This window comes from Macaca fascicularis, chromosome 11 (genome assembly GCF_037993035.2).
Source record: "Macaca fascicularis isolate 582-1 chromosome 11, T2T-MFA8v1.1".
In the NCBI taxonomy this organism is placed as follows: Eukaryota; Metazoa; Chordata; class Mammalia; order Primates; family Cercopithecidae; genus Macaca; species Macaca fascicularis.
The window spans coordinates 125,549,848-125,565,347 of NC_088385.1; the positions used below are offsets into that span (position 1 = coordinate 125,549,848).

The following is a 15,500-nucleotide window of genomic DNA, read 5'->3' on the forward strand; positions in this document are numbered from 1 at the left end:
GGTACCCCTGAAAAAAAATCATTATGTAGATTTTGGAAAAATATATTTAAAACTTCAGGAATGAGACAGGAGAGAATCAAAGTCACCAATAAAACACTGGGCATGTTCAGGCCAATCAACTGGGTCCTGAAAAGCAAAAACAAAACAAACAGACAAGACTGGGCAGGAAGGTGATCTCACCGATAAGCTTCCAGTGGGACTTGCTGGCTTGAGCAGCTTTGGGAGATGGAGTTGCTGGGAGCTTCAGTGGGGCCCATGTCTCCGGCTGGGCATATCCCTTAATCAGGATCTAGGGCTATTTTGCCAAGTTGTCCTGAAACATTGCATGTTCTTACATCAGTGCTTTCTTGAATCCAGCCAGCCCAGGTCCAGGACTTGATGTCACCTGTACCACTGTGGCTGTTGGGGACAGCAGGAAGACCACCGACTTGGGAGTCAGGGATCATGTGTTCCAGTCTGGCATTGCCACATCATTGTGTAACCATTGTGCACGTGTTTTCCTCTCAGTGGGCCTTGGTCAATCCACATCGGTAAGTGTAAATAAATTTACATTTATTTTGTTTTGTATTATTGTGTTTCTGTAAATAATACAAACTCCTAGTGGACCTCTTGGCTTTTAGGCCTCCTTCTTATGATTCGATCCTCCTCTTCTGACAAGAATATGTAGATTTTTTTTCCTTTGAGGAAGCACCACTCCTCCATCCCCAGTCCGTGTATTTCAGATGACGCTAACTCCACCCTCAGCTCCAGATGAAGGCACATGACTGAGGCTCAGATGTTCTACATCTGTAAAATAATCCACGTAATCACAACTAACATTTATTGAATTGAGTGTTTACTAGAAGCAAGACACTGTGCTAGGCTCTTTACCTATAGCAACTTCTGTGAACTATACACTGTTACCAGTCCTATATTACAGATGAGACAACTGAGGCACAGCACACATTACATAACCATCCACAGTTATGCACCTAATCTCTTAATTACTGCCTGGACCAAAGACGGAACTTGAGTGCTAAACCTCCTCCACTCACCTCCTCCCCACTGGAAAAGGGAGTGGGTTGTTCTATCACTGATTGTATTTTACTTGCGTTTGATGTGTGTTCTTTTTAGTAAATATTTAAAAAATTCTAACACATACAAGTTGTAAAACACATGTGACATTTTTCCTGCCCAACTTCCATACCCCCTTTCTCTGGCTGCAGAACCTCTAGTTTCTGTGGGTGAACCACTGTCTCCATTCTTAGTCTTTGGCATTCTGAATGGGCTGATCCTCTCTTCATGGCCCATTCAGATCTAGGAGGTGGGATGTGACTCAGGTCTGACTAATCAGAGCACTATTCCCTCCTTTGGGCTCTCAGTAATTGCTCCAGAAGTGAATATGTGATCTAAGCCTGGCCAACTCACCTAAAGGTATTAGGAAAGAGAAGCTCCTTTTGCACTGGAGAGTTCTGAGCTTGTGGAATGTAAACTCTGGCTTGCTGGGGCCATCTTGTCACCATACTAGAGAAGCCTATCAAGAATGGAACTCCATACTGAGGATCACAGGCCTGAGATGTGAAGATGGACAGAATCCTGGTAAAATAGGTTGAGTTCCTGGATCCAGTCATAACAGAAGCTAGTTCTACGATGGCATTTTCTGTTCTATGTGCCATGAAATTGTCTTTCTTGTTTAAGTCGCTTTGAGCTGGATTTTCTGTCAGTTTCAATAAAGATGGGGGAGGAGTACTCTCGGCAAAGGAAGGAGACCGGGTCTTGTGTTTGCCGTCAAATCGTGTAGGGTCTTGTAGTTAATGGTGAGGAGTGTGGGCTTCTGCCATGAGGTGGAGACTTTTGTCCTACGCATGGATATATTTTCCTTCACACCTCTCCTCCTAATTGAGAATCACTGGTTGAGGTGAATATGCCAGGTTTTTTTGTTTGTTTGTTTGTTTGTTTTTTGAGACAGAGTCTCGCTTTGTTGCTCATTCTGGAGTGCAATGGCACAATCTCAGCTCACTGCAACCTCTGCCTCCCGGGTTCAAGCAATTCTCCTGCTTCAGCTTCCAAGTAGCTGGGATTACAGGCGCCTGCCCCCACGCCTGGCTAATCTTTCATAGTTTTAGTAGAGCCAGGGTTTTGCCACGTTGGCCAGGCTGGTCTCAAACTCCTGACCTCAGGTGATCTGCCCGCCTCAGCCTCCCAAAGTGTTGGGATTATAGGCGTGAGCCCCCGCACCTGGCCGAATGTGCCAGTTTTAGTAGGCATTCTTCTGCTAAGCTAAAAGGTAGTATGGTCAAGTCGTTAAGTGCCTAGGCTTTGGATGGCCAATGAATTTGCTTATTTCTAGTCCCAGTTTTAACTGCATAAAGTATTATTTATACATTCACTCAACTAATATTTATTGAATGTCTACTATAGAGTAGAGGCAAGTCTAGCCTCTGGAGAATACCATTGTGAATGAAATGGACAAAATCTCACCCCTTCCTTATGGGGATATAAACTAAACAAATAAATAAAATGTATAGTTATGCCAGGATAATGATAGATCCTAAAGAGAAAATTAAAGCAATGTAGGGACCAGGGAGTGCTGGGAAACCATGGATGGTGGCAGTGGTGGAGGGTAGGTTGCCTTTTAAATAGGGTAGACAGAGAAGGCCTCTCTGTGAAGGGGACATTTCAACAAAGAGCTTAAGGAAGTGAGGCATTTGCCTTGGACTCATTGTTTAACTTCTCTTAATCTTTCTATGTTTCATTGAATCTAAGATGCTGTTGATAATTGTAAGATGTACAATTATATTAAGTCATTCAGAGAAAGAATATATGTAGCCAATTAAACTGACACAATGTTATCTTAAAATGTGTAACACTTATTTTTTATACTTATTGAAAGAGCTTTAGACTTAGTTATAGATAGCTATTCTGTATTATTCCTGCACATACATAAAAAAGGAGAATATAAGAAAAAACAAATTGGGTAAGATATTCTTGAATCCACTGTGCATTTATTTAGACCCAGCTCTTTTGAATAATTTGTGACTCAGTATCATGGATGTCCATGCCTTTTCCCCCCACACAATATTATCCTCTGTGCCCGTAGTCTCCTGGAGGTCACCTGTGTCACTGAAGATGGAAGCTTGCAGGTGGTGAGGGACAGATAGGGGTTCCTGTGCCTCTCCATGGGTCCCAGTTTGTCCTTGCTCTTTCCTGTGTTATGTCCATCTTTCTTTCGATGACTGGAAAGGATGACCTGCTCTGCCGTCTCCAAGTCCTGCACCAGATCCAGAAGCAAAGCTGTCTGTAAACTCTTTAATCAGTTCCTGAAATTGCATGAGATAAGATCCCTTTAATAATCCCTTATTCTGCATCCCTCCTTGTGGTTCTGCTCTTCTGGTTGAATCCAGACTAACACATAGTTTGGTGCCCAGTGGGGGTGCTGCCGTAACAAAGCCTAAAATATGTGGCAGTGGTTTTGAGACTGAATGATGAACAAAAGATATGTCTTGAAAAGTCTGTTAGTAGAAGACTGATGGCTTCGGAGGAGGTTGTTGGTGAGGGCTTAGAGAAGAATGAGGAAATGTTATTAAAAGCTGGAGGAAAGGGGACCCGTGTTCTGTAATGACGGAAAGTGTAACACCAGTATTTCCTATGGTGATGTGGAAAGCAGAAAATAAACCTAATGACCTAGCGGATTTAGCTAAGGAGAGTTCCCGGAGGAATGTTGAAAATGTCAGCTGGTGGCTTATAACTACATATCGTAAGATAAAAGATACAGATACATTATTTTAAAAAGAATAGTTTAATTTTCAAGAAAAATTTGGAGGAAATGCAAAGAAACCAGGGCTTGCTGGGTTTACAGATGGCAAAGATTTCGCAAATTAAAAATAGCCTCAGGCCAAAGATCAAACCTAAGGTGGGCTTATAAGATCATTTGTTGAGACCTTAGAAAGATCAGAGCACCTTCCGAACAGTCAGATGGCCCCCTGGCATCTAAAAAGTTATGGAAGACAGTGTGGGAATTCCTCAAGGAACCAGAACTAGAAATACCATTTGACTCAGCAATCCCATTACTGGTTATATACACCCAAAGGATTATAAATCATTCTACTATAAAGACACATGCACATGTATGTTTATTGCAGCACTGTTCACAATAGCAAAGACTTGGAACCAACCCAAATACCCATCAGTGATAGACTGGATAAAGAAAATGTGGCACATATACACCATGGAATATTATGCAGCTGTAAAAAAAGGATGAGTTCATGTCCTTTGCAGGGACATAGATGAAGCTGGAAACCATCATTCTCAGCAAACTAACACTCGAATACAAAACCAACCACTGCATGTTCTCGTTCATAAGTGCGAGTTGAACAATGAGAACACATGGACACAGGAAAGGGAACATCGTATACCAGGGCCTGTCAGGGGCTGGGGGGCTGCGGGAGGGATAGCATTAGGAGAAATACCTAATGTAGATGATGGGTTAATGCGTGCAGCAAACCACCATGGCATGTGTATACCTTTGTATCAAACCTGCACGTTCTGCACATGTACCCCAGAACTTAAAAAAAAAAAAGAGTATGTCTTTTAAATCCTCTCTCTTAAACAGCAGTGCATCTAAAAATCAAGTTATTGCTCCTTGGAGATCCCACAGGGAGCAAGAAAGGAAAAGATTTATCATGGAGATATTTGTAGTTGTTATTTTGTTTAATGGAGTGAGCCCCAATAAGATTAATAGGAAACTCACAACACTTTAAAGGTAATTATACTGATGGAAACACCATCAGTTTAGACTAAGTGGGTCAGAGACCATATAGAGCAAAAAGAAGTGTTTGAATCCCCAGACTACTCTAGGCAGGAAGCAGGCTAAAGAAACCACTCAGTTGCAAACACTAGACATTTCTTATGGAAAAAGGAGGATGGCTCAGAAGGTGGAGCCAAGAGCCATGAAGAATCATTCCCAGGCAGTTGGATGGAGCTCTAATCGAGACACTGGCACCATATGCCCAGTTGTGCTCTAGAACTGCTATGAAACATTGTGTGCCTCCCACTTCTCTCCTTTTAAAATGTCTAACAGTATGCCTGCCTCACCATTGTAGGTTGGGTATGTTGGTGAGGGGGATATATTGCCTCCTTTTAATTTAATTTTATTTTTCCAAAGTTTAAGTGTCTGGTGGATACATTGCTTCTTGAGTTCACAGGTCTCTGGATCAAGAGAAGAGCACTCAAGGAGTTGTACTTGCGGAATTTCACTGTTTGGGGGAGATTCGTTATGCCACAACATATACCAGATCATGTTACCAAGAGCATTGGTGATGTAGCATTTCTTGAGAGACGGTCCCTACTATTGACTTCAGGGCTTGTATTCTAGCCTCTGACACCCAACCTGCAAGTTTCAATGCCAGTGCTTCCTTCATCTTACCAGAAAGTGTCAAAAGAAGGTTCTCTGAACAACATTCGGGACTCATGGTCCTTGCCCATGTGGTCCTGACATGATTGACTGCAGTGATGAAACGGTGCTGTTGTCTGCTCAGGCCATAAGGAAAACCAATCAAGTTTGCTTCTCCGCAGGTGACATCCGTGACATCCCAACCACCATCTGATTATGCGATGATGGGATGCCATTGATTCCAAGACCCACCCCAATATAATAAATGTAACAGATTGCAACTTGGGATGATGATCTCAGCCACAAAGTGGGAATAATGGTGTCTATCTCTGGTGTGGAGTGAGTCCCCAACACAGCCCAGGCCCAAGATAGACTATCAGTAAGCAGGGGCTGCCAGCACAGAGGTATATTATTATATCAACTCTGCAGAAGGAGGTGGGTGCAAGGTAGTGAGTCAGATGCCAGGCGTAGAGACCCCAGGAAAAGGAAGAGAGAGCCAGAGCAGAGAGAGGAGGCCCGAGGAAATGGCTCAGCGAATGCAGTGCCAGGACCTCATGAAAAGCAATGCGTCAGAAATGCCTTGGTTACTCGAGTGAAAAAATCAAATTAAACTTTGCATTCAGGAGTGGGGCTGCTCCAGGCCAGGAAACAACGTCAGTTTGACTGGGAAAGTCTGCTGTGCTCCCTCAGCCCCAGCAAAGCCAGGAGCTGCCAGGGAGGCCTGCTGTGTTCTCCCAGGGCTGCTCTCTCCCCAGGACTTGATGTTTAAACATCTCATGTGGTTCCATGTGATAACAGCTGTCCCTTTTTCTGTCTCTGGGTGGAGCCCCTTTCTTCTAGAGAAGAGGCCTTGTTTATTCCAGACTTCATTCCTCAGAGAAAGTCGAGAGAGTTGCATGAAAGCAGCAAAGAAGGACTGTGATTAAAATTTTATAAAGGCGGCCGGGCGCGGTGGCTCAAGCCTGTAATCCCAGCACTTTGGGAGGCCGAGACGGGCGGATCACGAGGTCAGGAGATCGAGACCATCCTGGCGAACACGGTGAAACCCCATCTCTACTAAAAAATACAAAAAACTAGCCGGGCGAGGCGGCGGGCGCCTGTAGTCCCAGCTACTCGGGAGGCTGAGGCAGGAGAATGGCATAAACCCAGGGGGCGGAGCTTGCAGTGAGCTGAGATCCGGCCACTGCACTCCAGCCCGGGCGACAGAGCCAGACTCCGTCTCAAAAAAAAAAAAAAAAAAAAAAAAAAATTTTATAAAGGCAAGGTGCGGTGGATCACACCTGTAACACCAACACTTTGGGAGGTCAAGGCAGGAGGTTTGCTTGAGCCCAGGAATTGGAGGCTGCAGTGAGCTATGATCGAACCACTGCATTCCAGCTGGGTGATAGAGCAAGACCCTGTCTCAAAAAAAAAAAAAAAAAAAAAAAAAAATTGTAGCAGCAGGACGTTTTGATTGAATGAAATCTCATTACAAACTCTAAGATGGAAAGCAGATCTTTTTGTTGTTGTTGAGACGGAGTCTTGCTCTGTGACCCAGGCTGGAGTGCAATGGCATAGTCTCTGCTCACTGCAACCTCCACCTCCTGGGTTCGAGCCATTCTCCTGCCTCAGCCTCCCCAGTAGCCGGGATTATAGGCGTGCACCACCATGCCCAGTTAGTTTTTGTATTTTTAATAGAGACGGGGTTTCACCATGTTGGCCAGGCTGATCTTGAACTCCTGACCTTGTGATCTGCCCACCTCGGCCTCCCAAAGTGCTGGGATTACAGGTGTGAGCCACTGTGCCCAGCCGGAAAGCAGATCTTTAAAGGAACTCTGGCACAATCATTTTGGACAGCAGTTTTGCAACTCCTAATAAAGCTAAAGAAACATGGGCACTTCGTATGACCTAGCAATTCCACTCATTGGTATATCCCTAGAGAACTGCTTCTCAAACTTCAATGGGGAGATGAAGAAACTGGAGATCTTATTAAAATATAGATTCTGGTTCAGGAGGTCTGGGATGGGGCCATGGAGTCCGTATTTCTAACCAGCTCCCAGGTGAGGCCGATGCCCCTAGTTCTCTGATCACACTTTCAACAGTGAGGCCCTAGAGAACCATTTTCTAAGCTTTTTCTTTTGGCTGTGACTGCCAGTAAGAAATATATTCTACATTGCAATCCAGTACATACTTATCTATAATTGAAACAAAAGTTTTATGAAGCAATACTAACCCTGGTATATGATGCGCTCTAATATTAATCTTCTCTTTTGAAAATAAAACCTCAACAAAAAACAACAAAGCAGTGCTGACCATAAAGCCACCAGAATGATTTTATTATTCACTAGTGGGTCTCAAGCCACACTTTGAGGAACAGAACCCTAGAGAAATTCTCATAAAGTACAGACCAGGAGACATGAAGTTTCACTGATGCATTGTTTGTAATAACAAAAGAATTGGAAAAAAACGAATGTCTATCCATAGAAGTGTATATCAATACATCTGTGATCTATGCACACAGCAGAATAGTGAAAGTGCATGAATTCGAACCACATAAATCAGTGTGTATCTTGAAAACGATGTAAAGTAAAAATTCAAAGATCCTTTGGCAAAGCATGCATGTTATAGGACACCATTTATATACAGTTTAGAAAGAGGTAAGAGAATTCTATTTGTTACTTAGGAAGTCATACATATGTAGTAAAGGTATAAAAGCTCATGAGGGAATTATTAACACCAAATTCAGGAGAGTGTTTGCCTCTTGTGGGGAGAGCGGAATGGGATTGGGGCACTGTGGGGCTTCATTAGTATTTGTAAAGCTACATTTCCCAAGATGGGTGATGAGTTCATGGTGCTCGTTATATTAGCCCGTATCCTTTTTTGGCTGGCATGAGGCATTTCATAATAATTACAATTGTAAAAAGAAAGCGAAAGCACAAGAGTTCTTGGGTTTAAACCTGTAGGGGGTTGTATTCGTTTCCTAGAGCTAGCATATGTTACTAAAATCCTGGTGGCTTAAAATACCGGAAATTTGTTATTTCACAGTTCTGATGTCCAAAAGTGTGACATCCAGATGTGTTAGTAGGGTTGGAGACTCTGGAGGTCCCAAGGGAGAATTGGTTCCAAGCTTCTCTTGTAGCTTCTGGTGACTGCTGGCAATGCTCAACATTCCTTGGGGAGGGGATTCGTAACTCCAGTCTCTGCCTCCATGTTGACATGGGCTTCCCTCTGTGTCTCCAGTCTCCCTCTCCTTTCTCTTATAAGGACAACAAGCATTGAATTTAGGCTCCATCCTAAATCCAGTGTGATCTCATCTGGAGATCCTTAACTTAATTATATCTGCAAAGACTCCATTTCCAAATACGTTCACATTCACAGGCACTAAAGGTTAGGTGTTAGACGTATCTTTTCAGGGGACAAAATTCCACCCACTATAGAGGGGTATAAAACTCTGTCCATTCAATTCTTTTCTCTCAATATTATTATGATTTTTTGCTTATGCAGGATTTCTCAACCTTGGCGCTATTGACATTATGGGTTGAATAATTCTTGATTATGGGGGGCTTTCCTGTGCCCTGAAGGATGTTGAGTAGCATCCTTCCTCTACCCATTAGATGCTAGTTGCACCCCCATGCCCACCAGTTGTAGCAACCAAAAATGTCTCCAGACATTGCCATATGTCTACTGGGGGTAGGGACAAGATAAAATACAGGATCCTTAGTTAAATGTGAATTTCAGATAAACAATTAAAATTTTTTTTAGTATATTGCAAATATTGCATGGGACATACTTATATTAAAAATTATTCATTGTTTTTACTGGGTAGCCTGTTGTTGCATTGAATCTGGCAAACCTAGCTAGGGGGCAAAGTTAGCCCTGGTTTAGAATCACTGGGTAAGAACCATCATTACAAATTCATATTCCTGAATTGCTTACTCTGTGCTCACAACTATGCCAAGTTCTATCCATGACTTATTGCATTTACCTTTTGCAAAAACTCTGAGAAATAGGTGGTATAATTATCTCCAGCAAATAAGTAGAAGGGTTAAGTTTCGAACCCAAATCAGTGTTTTCAAGTTGGGTAGGGGTGGGGGCTGACTGCTTGGCAAGTTGTGAATGCATTATGTGCTTGGGGGAAAATGGTGCTGATGTCTAGACCATCATAGTGAGAGGTACTAGATTAGAGAGAATGAGGACTGCAAAAGGGGGAGGGCTAGAAGAGAAGGTGGGAGGGTCTAGGAGAAGCTGCTTGTTGAAGATGGGATATTATGGGTGATCCTGGGTTGTGAGATCTTTTACCAAGAAGAGAAGCTGCGAGTTGTGAGGTGTGGTGGGAAGGTCACAGTGTTTGGCAGACCTGGATTGGAATGCTGGTTCCACCACTCAGCATGGCCTTGGGTAGATGTAGAGACGACAGTATCTGACATTTATGCACTTGGTGTGTGCCAGTCCTGCTCTAAGTGCCAGCCCTACATTATCTCATTTAATCCTCAGATGATGCCATTAGGGTGGGTCATTTTACAAATGAGGATGCCAAAGTTTAGAAGTTAAAAAATGTGCCCCATATTGCAGGAACATTCTCCAGGTGGGTCTTAGACCAGCCCATTTCTCATTGGGAGATACACCATGGAATACTATGCAGCCATAAAAAAGAATGAGATCATGTCTTTTGTGGGAACATGGATGGAGCTGGAGGCTCTTATCTTTAGCAAACTAATGCAGGAAACGAAAACCAAATACTGCGTGTTCTCACTTATAAGTGGAAGCTAAATGATAAGAACTTATGAACAAAAGAAGGAAACAGTAGACACTGGGGTCTACTTGAGGGAGAGTGTAGGAGGAGGAAGAGGAGCAGAAAAAATAACTATTGGGTACTGCACTTAATACCTAGGTGATGAAATAATAGGTACAACAACCCCCTGTGACATGTGTTTAGCTATGTCACAAACCTTCACATGTACCCCGAACCTAAAATAAAAGTAAAAAAAAAAAAAAAAAAGAATAATTGTGGAATGTACTGGGAATGCAACATCTTGAGATAGCGCAGGAGTGGCCTCAACAGTTTAGTCTCTGCTCCAGACTCTTCTAGAAATAGTATATCCTTCAATGCTTTAGCGCAGTGCATTCTTTTCCCCCCGAGGTAGAAAGCCCAGGGCAGGCTGCTTCCTGGGGTCCTTCAACTGTGGTGCAAATGGGGCATACACAGACAAGATTCCGTCTGCCCTGGCGGAGTTCCTGAACCTTGGAGGCCTGGCTCACCATGAATCCCCAGCTTCTGTTGTCCTTTGCTGGCTGTCTGTAAGTAATTAACCTGCTTCATGCAACTTGTTGGTTTGACTGTTGTGTCTCACCAGACTTGGGCAACTGGTAATTAGCACACAGTGAACCTGCTTCACACATATCATGAGCTAGTGAGGGGCAGAGCTAGAGCTCCCAGCAGGGACTGCAGGATTCCAGAGTCCATGTTTTGAAATCACTGTTCTCCTTTGTCTTCCCTCAACACCTCTTAAGTCTCAGTTTCCTTCTCTAATAGAAGTAACAATCCTTCCCTCTTATATTCCCTCTTATAATTCTTTTTTTTTTTTTTTTTTTTGAAATGGAGTCTTGCTCTATCACCCAGTCTGGAGTGCCGTGGTGTGATCTAAGCACACTGCAACCTCCACCTCCTGGATTCAAGCGATTCTCCTGCCTCAGCCTTCTTAGTACTTGGGACTATGCTTGGCTAAGTTTTGAATTTTTAGGAGAGATGGGGTTTCACCATGTTGGCCAGGCTGGTCTTGAATTCCTGACCTCAGGTGATCCACCAGCCTTGGCCTCCCAAAGTTCTGGGATTACAGGCGTGAGCCACTGCACCTGGCCCCTCTCTTATAGTTGTTCTTAGGACTAAATGAGTGAGTCTAAATCATAGAGCCTACCACAGAGTTACTGGCACTTACTATTATTAAAGGAGGAAGAGAGAGGCCTAAAGCTGTCATCCCTCCTGCCCTCCTCACAGGCTATGTGTATTTATCAGGAACAGTATCTCATTTATCTTTTTAACTTCATTTTTAAACTAAAGTACACATGAGCCCTTACTATATTCCAGACACGGTTCTAGACCCTAAGCATGCAGTTACAACTAAGACAATTGCTATCATTAGAGTCTAGCGTTTCCCCACCAGGCCTGGAACCCATAGTAGGCCCACAAGTAATACCTGCTGAATGAATGAGTAAAAGAACCTGGAGAACAAATGGGTTCTGCCTTCCCAACAGAGATGTGGATTCAGCTGTGAGAATTGCCAGGGGCTGGTCCTGGGATAATGGATTAGCATTGTCTTCCATTAAGGGTGATTTCATCCATCTGAAGGATGGAGATAATAATATATTCCTTGCAAGGCTGTTGGGTGGCTTAATTAACTAATATATATAAAGTGCCTTCAAAGCCACAGATGAAAAGCAAGGTAAAAATCGCCTCACGCTATTGGTATTAATAATTTACTGTGCCCCTGCGCTGGGTCTTTTAGATGTGTTTCTGGTACTCTTGAAAAAGTCGCACCTAGTTTTGAGATAATTAAACCCTAGATAAAGATCATCTACTTTTTGAGTAGAGCAAAAACAAGTCCTTTTTCCTCTTTGCTGGGCTGCTACATTTTCCTTGTATTCAGGTGAGCTGCTTTGTTGAGAGATTTTCTTTGTATCTATCACTTAAGGTAGGCATTTTAGTTTAAAATCTTCCTGGGGCCTCCTCTGGGCCTGTGAAATTGTTAGAAGGGCCACAAGAGCATCAGCATAATTAACTATAGATTTGCATGTAATTTGCATATATTTGCATGCCTCTTGGTCTGTGAGGTTATATATTACTTGATTTCCAAAAGCTTTGTCATTTCTGTTTATGTCATCATGGAAGTGGCAAAGATCTCAGATCATACTAGGTACTCATTCCTCCAGAACCATTTTAGGAATGGGGAAAGGACATTTGTTAGCACGTTCTACGTGATTGCGAATGTAATTTTATTTAATCCACTGGTTATCAAGTTTGCTGTACTCTGGAATCACCCAGGGAGCTAAAATACTGATGCTCGTACCCCATGCTCAGAGATTATGGTGTATTGTTCTGGGGGTGTGGGCAGCCTTAGCATCAGGAGCCTCACAACTTCTCCAGGTGATTACAAGGTGCAGCGAAGACTGAGAACTGCTTATTTCATCCTCGTAACAAACCCATGAAGTGGTGCCCTCCAACCCATGTTCAAGGTGTGGAAACAGACTTGGAGAGTTAGGAGAAAGTCATTCATTATTATGAATGTTCACAGCTGATCATTCTTATACGCCAAATTCTGTGTTAAGCACGTTGTGCGTTTAATTCTTACAATGTCTCAGTCAGGGATTAATAGATTGCTTTTATAGATGACCAAATGGAGGCACAAAAAGCAGGTAATCTGCCCAAGGTCTCCCAATTGGCAAGAGACCACCTACAGGGGAGAAAAGACTGCATGGAGGAGGATGAGACTGTGTTGGGATTTGAATTTTGGTTGAAACCTTATGCAGGATCCAGCTGGGATATTCCTTGAGAATCCTAGGTTTTGTTTCTCCAAGCTTAGCATACAGCTGGGTTCTTGGCAAGCACCTAGAAAATACTAAGGGGTGGCATGGAGTAACTAGGGCCAAGAAGTGGACGTTCCAGGCAACAAGGAGTAAGACTTTCACTTGGTGGGCCTGTTCTCTCCCACCTTCTAATATTTATCGAGCTCTGTTCTGGAGACACAGGACAGACAAGGGCTACTATGTAGCATCCATCATTTGGCAGCCGATATTGGAGTTTTGAATTAGCCTGCAGAAGTCGGGCAGTGCTTTTTTTCCCTGTAAAATGAACTGAAGGTGATGTAAGGGAATAGTCAGTTTCTGCACACTGAAGGGAAGGATGGTGACTGTTTATTTATTTGTTTATTTTTTTGAGACGGCATCGCGCTCTGTCGCCCAGGATGGAGTGCAATGGTGTGATCTCGGCTCACCGCAACCTCTGCCTCCCAGGTTCAAGTGATTCTCCTGCCTCCGTCTCCCAAGTAGCTGGGACTACAGATGCCTGCCACCATGCCCAGTTAATTTTTGTATTTTTAATAGAGATGGGGTTTTACCATGTTGGCCAGGATGGTCTCGATCTCTTGACCTCATGATCCGCATGACTCTGCCTCCCAAAGTGCTGGGATTATAGGCATAAGTCACTGCGCCCAGCCTGTTTTTTATTTATTTGGAGGGCTTCTTTTTTTCCTCCTTCTTATGTGGGAGGTAGCAAGAGGAAGGGAATTTTATCGTGTTCATCCAGCCAAATGTGCTCCCAGATGGAATGGTTTGTTGCTATGCCATTCGAATATAAATTTGTTCATTCAGTTGGGTGTGGTGGCTCACACCTGTAATCCCAACACTTTGGGACACTGAGGTAGGGAGATTAGTTGAGATCAGGAGTTCGACACCAGCCTGGCTAACATGGTGAAACCCCGTCTCTATTAAAACTACAATAATTAGCCGGGCGTGGTGGTGGGCTCCTGTAATCCCGCTACTCAGGAGCCTGAGGCAGGAGAATTGTTTGAACTCGGGAGGCGGAGGTTGCAATGAGCCGAGATCTTACCACTGCACTCCAGGCTGGGTGACAGAGCAAGACTCTATCTCAAAAATAAAAATAAAAATAAATAAATTCTTTCATTTAATATTTTTTGAGCTCCTGCCAGGTGCCTGGCACTATTGTAGATGATGGGAACATATTAAGAAATGAGGCAAAGCCCCTTTATCCAGGGCGACCTGAATGATGACAAGCGGCAAGTCATGTATAGATCTGGAGGAATAATGTTCCAGGCAGAGGGAACAGCCAGTGTAGAGCCTGAGATGGGAATGAGCTTGGGGGTGGGGGCAGTTAAGGAACAGCAGGATACAATGTGGCTCAAAGAGGATGAAGTGGGGAGAGGGTCAGAGAGGTGGGTAGGAGGCAGATCACACCATGCCCTGTCACCATAAGGCATTTGAATGTTACTTTGAAGGACATAGGAAGCCATTGGATGGTTTTAAGCAGGGAAGCGACATAATCCAGCATATTTTTGAAGGATCACTCTGGCTGCTGTTGGAAGAATAGATGGGGACAGGAGTAGAAGCCTGGAGCTGATTAGGAAGTGTTGAAACAATCCAGGTGAGAGATGGTGGCTGTTTGAACCAGGTGGGAGCAATGGAAATGGTTAGACGTGGGTGCGTTTGGCATGGGAAGCTTGTAGGACTTGCGGATCCATTTACTGTGTTGATTGAGAAAAGAGAGGAATCAAGGTTGACTCCTGCCTTTTCGGCCAGAATAGACTGAAGTATTATCTCCTATAATGGAAAAGACTGAAGGAGATGCAGTTCATAAACAAGTATATCTGAAAAACATCACCTACTGTATTTTCTTTTTAGTAAATTCACAGTAGCATATTAAAGTTTGGAGATGTCCTGTATTAAAGAGATCTGCTTAACATTGGCTAACCTAGTGTTTCCCAAAGTTATTTGGTCAAGCAATTGTCTGTCTTTGCCCCACAGAACATGTGGTAAGATTCTGCAGACTTTCCTTGAATAACATCAGTATTAGCATGTTAGAATCGTGTGTGTGTGTGTGTGTGTGTGTGTGTGTGTGTGTGTGACTTTGTCAGCCTACGTTGGGGAAGTGACTTGCAGTTGTGCAGTCTGCATTCTGATAGATGTTGTTTTTGCTCAGTTGTTCTGCATTCTGATAAATGTGCTTTTGCTCTTTCCACCTCCAAATACTTCCCCAAATTAAGCCACCATCTTCTTTCATCTAACTAGTATTCCTGCTTCTAGTCTAGTGCAAGCATATCTCCACACCGACTCAGAGAGAGCTAATAGGAAGAATCTGACTGTGGCACTCCCCTGTGTAAAACCTTCAATGGCTCCCCATTGCCTTCTGGATGAATACCAAATGCTTCACTATGGCTTTGCCATACACTTGATAGTATGGCTTCTGCTTGTCTTCTCAGATGCCATTTTGCTTTGTGTTCCAGCTGAACTGAACTTTTTAAAGCTTTTGTGTGCTCTCCCACCTCTGAGCTTTTGCACGTGCTCTTCCTTCTTTCTGGAATACTGTCCAAACTCCTTTTACTCAATGTTATCTTGCATAGCACCTTCCTTGGAGGAATCT

At 43.4% G+C, this 15,500-nt stretch overlaps 1 long non-coding RNA gene across 2 annotated transcripts in view; it reads left to right on the plus strand.

Annotated features, from left to right (window-relative positions):
- Positions 1–340: 340 nt before the first annotated feature.
- The window catches only part of LOC123567599 (uncharacterized), an 87,019-nt gene continuing 71,859 nt past the window's right edge, over positions 341–15,500 (plus strand). Inside the window, exon 1 of one of the 2 annotated variants that reach the window (XR_006690656.3) lies at positions 341–530. This is a non-coding gene — a long non-coding RNA (uncharacterized lncRNA). The remainder of the gene's footprint in view (positions 531–15,500) is intronic. The other variant, XR_012420727.1, reaches the window with a different exon arrangement.